Genomic DNA, 6,245 nt, shown 5'->3' with positions numbered 1-6,245 from the left:
AGGAAACTGAGGCATTTTCATAAACTAAAATGAGAAAAATACCTAAACAGAAATACATAGGAGCAGTGTCAGTTTGTGGAAGCCAACATATTGAATCCAGTGGCTGAGAGAGACATTGCTGTTCCCCTAATCACATTTTATATATGTGGTTAGAAAGCGGTCACACTGTACACCAGAGGTGGAGGAGAAGAGAATTAGGCATTCGTTTGTTGTGGGGGTAAATTTCTTTTAATTTTTAATATTTTGTCGGCACCTTCAGATTTAACCCTTTCACGCATAGTTGTCCCTACAGTGGACGGCTATTCAAACACTGTTTTCCTGTATTTGTGTCACTGTTGATGGTATCCTTGCATATAAACCACTACATTGGACACTGATGTGTCACTACATACCCTGCCACGCACTGGTTTTTTAATGTTACCATAGATGTATAACGTGTTTCACTGTAATTATTGTTATTTAACCCTTTCATGCATGAATTATGACAACCTCAATCAGAATTTTTTTTCTGAAGTATTTTTACTCATCAGCAGGGGTCCCACTGCTCAGATATCGTGCAAGCAAAAACATGAAGGAGTGAGACAACAAGCCCGCTAAACAACAAAAACTGTTGGTTATATGCATTATGCCAACTAATGTTACCCTAAAAATCACACTTTTACTCTGATTAACATACCTTATATCAGAGCTTCCCAAAGTGTGGGGCCTGCCCCCTAGGGGGGGGGGCAGAGCCATTACAGGGGGGGCGCGGTGTGAAAATGGGAAAAAAAAAACCAAAACGCTTGGACACTGCTAGCACGGGGCGCCCACACAAACGCAAAGCAGGAGATAACTTCATTCTAAGCCAAAGACTAGAAAATATGGTGAAGCATATCTGCCCTTTGGTTTCACCTGCACAAGTGCCAAGGTAGGTCTCCCCTACATAAGTGGTTTTCCCTTCCTCGGGAGCACGCTCTGGGCTCTCCAAATCATGGACAAACAGTATCCCACATTCTTGATTTTTAGTTCACAAACACTTGTTGTAATGACTAACTATTCCTGACATTTTGGAGATGTTAGCTCTTTATACAGTAAAGTTACAGCGGGATACAAATAATATCAGGCTGATCCTGCCACGATTTGTTCCCCGGTTCAAATCACGGATAAACAGTATCTCACAGCTGTTTATGTTTTTAAACCCATTTTGCACAGAGAGACATTTTTTGAAAAATGTATTGATAGAAATGTTGAATATTATTACACAGGAAAAAAACAACTACATGTAAAATAATCACACCGTGATGCCTCTGCCTTTGTAAATGGAGGGACAGTAACTGCGTGTGTATATGTAAGCGTGTAAAACCAGAAGATAGTCAGATTAACAGTATTTTGTCTCTACCTGCTATTCTGCAATTCATCTCATGTAAACAACAACGTGGCGCACAGCGTTACGTGAAAAAAGGCACATACTTTTGACATTGCGTGACGAACTCTGTATTCCTCGTCCACATGTAAACGCAAAAAAGGAGTTTTAAAAAATCTCCGTTTTCGGTGATTCGAAACGCCGTTTACGTGTGGACGAAACAGCTGCGTTTTCAAAAATACCCGTGTAGGTGCGGACGTAGCGTAAAAGAGTTAGTAGTTTACTTTCTTGCTACCTGTAATTTATTGCAGATTACTTGTATTTGCTTAATTGTTTACTAAATGTTTGAGGTGTGAAAAAAAACCGCAGTGGAGCAAAATATGGGTGTGTGTGGTTGGAGGATGTGTTTGTGCGTGCGCGCGCGCACCCGGGGGGGGGGGCGAACATTTTTCTTGTAAAACAAAGGGGGCCTAGCAAAAAAAGTTTGGGAACCACTGCCTTATATAAACTCTCATGTGGGAGTTTATTTGCTGTTACAGTCCAAATGATGGATCAGCTTCAAAGTTTTAGTAACATTGACTAACAGCCGCTAACAGAAATGAACAACCCCAACAGCAGCATAAAAACAGCAGTGCATCCAGGGAGAAAGGTTATGGATATCCTCAATAACTCATCTCAGTATCACTGTCAGTGGACAGAAGTGGGTTTTTCTGGCTCATCAATTCTTATCCACATCTATTTACTCCTCTAGAATAAAGACACAGGACTACATATTGACAGCTGAGGTAAACAATGGACTAACAACCTACTACACAAGTACACAAGCCATAGTTGTTTATCTATTAGCTTAACATATCTATTTGATATATAGATAGATGTAGCTATATAAATGCAGGCTTTATATATGTGTGTGTTTTAAATTCTAAAATATTCTAAAAATTGGCTGATATAAGATGAAATGAGTCATAGCCATAACTAATTTCCTGGCTAGCTACCAGACACACACAGAATTGAAAATAGTGATAGTTCAGATAAACCACATAATTAAGCTCAGCCTCAACCCTGATAGATCAAGCTTATCTCTGTGCATGCTCACATCACCTGATGGCTCAAGTGACACCCTTCAGAACCCTGCTGGACAATCACGTAATCAAAGCTCTAGCCCATGACCTGGTGTATTCTAGTAGGTTAAACAAGTTTGGGCATAAATTACCAAATGACATGTGGTTTTGTAGTATTTTAAGCTTTGTGAGTAGCGAAGTCAGTCTGTCATAATTCCACCTCATTATAAGACCTAAGTGATGGAAGATAGGTGAGACAGGATGGTTGAAGATAGAGGGATGAAGGAGATAAGTTTTCAATTTTTCTCTGAAGTCGGGTGTCATGTAACAGCTGCTGCATACTCTACAGGGCAGTCCACACAATGTCCAGCACATGTTGCATTCACACTGGACAGAGCATTCTAGTACACTTCCTCCTGTGACATTCTGTCAGGCAAATGGCTGCAGGACAGCTGGATTCCACAGATGGCATTTGACAGGAGATATTCCAAGCATTTAAAATACGATGCGACTGCTCCTATCAGCAGAAGGGGCTCCTACAGACCACTGATTCATCATTTACTGGAACTGATGAAAAAGACAATGTGACGATGTTGTTAAAAAATGTCCAGACACGTCGTGTGTAATAACTGTTTGTACTAGATGTAATTTTTATTACATTTTGTCCAGTTTGGCCATTTTTGCGAGTCACATCTGCGTTATCTAAAACACAAGAAATCACCCAAAACACTAACAGTCATTTTTTGATCTAGATGTCTGCACAGTTGGCCAATAAACAGTTTCTCTTGCCTTATGCTCCAGGCACAGACATTTGAGTAATTGCATCAGAGAAACATTGTTGAAATATGCATCACAGAAAAGAAAAAGCAGAGTCCGACCATCAACAGACACTCTGCTGCATTCTTATTGTATATAATGTAAAAAAATATGCACTCAGAACTGTCTCACGGCTGTATGAGTGTGATCATCTGCTCTCTTAGTGTTTTTATCGCACACGCTGAAACACACACAAACACACGTGCGCTTCCAGACAGTTCAGATGAGACTTGTCACATCCGCTGACATAGGCCCCAATTAAAGGGGAGGATTAAGCCAGGGCTGGGTGACCTCCTCAAGAATCTGTCTGAGACACTGTGTGTACACTGTCAAACCCTCTGACAGAACTTCCCTTTAAGCACTTTCACCTGCTAATTAAGACGGGACCGGTTCATGTGTGCGTGTCGGTGTGCGTGCACCTGTGTTCATTCAGCGTACTCGCAAGACAAATGTACCTGCGAATGTCGGGGATAGATTTACAGCCCGAGGAGCTTCTATGTAAATATTTGACTTGAGAATCCTATGGGTTTTTTGGAGCTCACTCCAGCACACGTCAGGCACATGGGCTAACAGCAAACAGATAGACCGTATCATTTATTACCTTAAATTATTGCGTGTTTTGGTGTGCGCATCTCACTGGTGTGTGCAGGGGCTCTTCGGCAACAAAAACCAAGCAGTGTTTATGGTGTGAAGAGATTAAAATGGATAGTAGCGAGGCAGAAGCACTGAGCTGTTGCTGGAAAAAAGCTTTCAATGACTGATTAGCCCTCTTTCGCTGCAGTTTTTACACAGTGTGGAGAAAAGGCCTATAGTAATCACACACTTGTCTTTGGTATTCTCTCTATTTAGCAAACTGAAAACGGGCAGGGTGGGAAATTAATGGAAAAATAACTTTCAAGCCAAAGTTGAGGTGGAGAAAAGCCTATAAATAGGGGGATACAAATGAGAAAGGGTCAAAAGGAGGCGAGATTTTTCTTAAAAACAAATTCTTTTGAATCATCATATTATAATACAGAATAATTTGCTAGTAATAAACAAACTAAAATGACAATGCTTGTTAATGTTTTACAATAAAATCCCTGTTAAGAAATTAAAGAGTATATTTTCTGGACCCTTGCACACCTTCACTGCTCCTGGTGTTTTTCTTTTCATGCTCCGGATCATATTCCATATAACATTTCATTCAAATCTAAGGATAAACAGCAACGGTGAAATCCTTGATGTGTCCAGCCAACGTCCAATGTCGACAGAGGTTTAGGAGGCTCTGCACCTGGTGGGGCAGCAGTTGGCGAAGGCTGCCCTCAGAGGAGAACGCGGTATGTGGTGGGGATCACATGTTGAGGACGGGAGAATATAATATAAACTGCTGTGTGACTGAGCAAACTCAGTGATTGTACAAAAATTCTACAAAGACAAGTAGCTCACAGAGGTTTATTTTAAATGCTAGACAGTTTCAGTAGTCATCAGTGTTGCTGTTGTTGAGGCAGGCATGTCTCATTTACAAGGGAGACCTGTTTGTATATTTCATGGTACTCGGTTCGCTGCTGAAAAATCTTTCTTTCAGAAGTCTGAAAATTACTCAAATTTAAAGCTGCAAAATAAATAATGTTACTCAGAACATGCTTTAAATCCTCCTCAGAGTCTGCTCCTTCACATACTGTAAATAGCGACTTTTGCATTACAGTGATATTATTTTCCCCCCTAAAGAGAGGATGTAAGTAATTGGTTATGTTTGTTTGTCTGTTTAGTGTCCACAATTTTCAAATTTTGTGTAGTTGTAGATGATTTAATGTTAGCTGGGTTAACGTCCAGGCCAAAGCAAATGTGAAAATCGGTAAAACGTTATATTACCAGCAGTTTTTATGGGTAATTTTCAAATGTCACAACAATATACTACTATTGTTAGTGCCCGAGGTCAAAGTTCACCTTGAAAAAAATCTGAAAGGAGACAGAGAAAGCTGTACGACACACTTTTTTAAATACTTAAAGTCACAGTGACACCATAAACTGTCATATTCATGCTGTTCAGTCCCTCCCCTACTCTGCTCTGGCAAATTAATCATCATTACTGGGCATAATATGCATTGATACTGGTCTGTCTGTGCTTGATTAGCCTAATTAGCACTGTGTGAAGTAATTTGGCTTGAATGTGACTGACATTCATTTATGTCAGTCACAACTGAAATATTCACAACTGAAATATACAGTATTTTTAAAGTATAAACGAGTATTCAGTTGAAACCCAGCATTTCAGATGGAGTTGTAGTCAAAGTTGACACAAACAGTTATTTACCAGCTTCCTGAAAATGTTTCACAATAAAAGCCCTGTTAAGAAATGAAGGATTTCTGTCCACTTTCTTGGATTTCAATTGGAAATGTTCCTATATATTTTTGTGTTTCTATTGTAGCATTGGTTGTGTGGTGTGGTCAGTGTTTCTGAGCCTAATAGATTGTTGGATAATGGATTTAATTATGCTAAATTTGTATTTTATTTACCTACATGTTGGTTTATTGAGGCTGTGACACCATGTGTGCAGTGGGTAGTTGCTTCTATTACTATCCACATGTAAGCACTGATGAGTGTGTGCAGACTGAGTTTGTGTTTGCTGAAAAAATGTAAACATATTTGGAAGAGAATCTCGAGTTATTTTAGACTTCTGTCTTACGAGTCACTCATTTCTTGCCAAACAATTGTTTGGCAAGAAATGAGTGCATCACCTTAAAATAAAGTTCAGTGAGGCTCGGTACAAGAACTACTTGCTACTTTCTGCAGTTCAGTCACTGTGAGGAAAATAAGTGATAAGTAATCAAGTTTTCAGGCAATATCTGTTTAAAGTTTAAAAAAAAATGTGGCAGCCATTAATACTTTTATTTATGCTACATTGTCCACATTGTTTGTTTCCTCTGTGTTTGTAAAGCCCACTTGGTCTTCTATTGTAATGTGTGTTTCCAGTCTGATTATACTGATACATTTGTATCACAAGTTTATTGAATATTGCTTTTATGCATTCTATTTATTACACGAG

Source organism: Pelmatolapia mariae, linkage group LG8 (assembly GCF_036321145.2).
Source record: "Pelmatolapia mariae isolate MD_Pm_ZW linkage group LG8, Pm_UMD_F_2, whole genome shotgun sequence".
Taxonomy (NCBI): domain Eukaryota; kingdom Metazoa; phylum Chordata; class Actinopteri; order Cichliformes; family Cichlidae; genus Pelmatolapia; species Pelmatolapia mariae.
Note: the sequence above shows the minus strand (reverse complement) of the source record.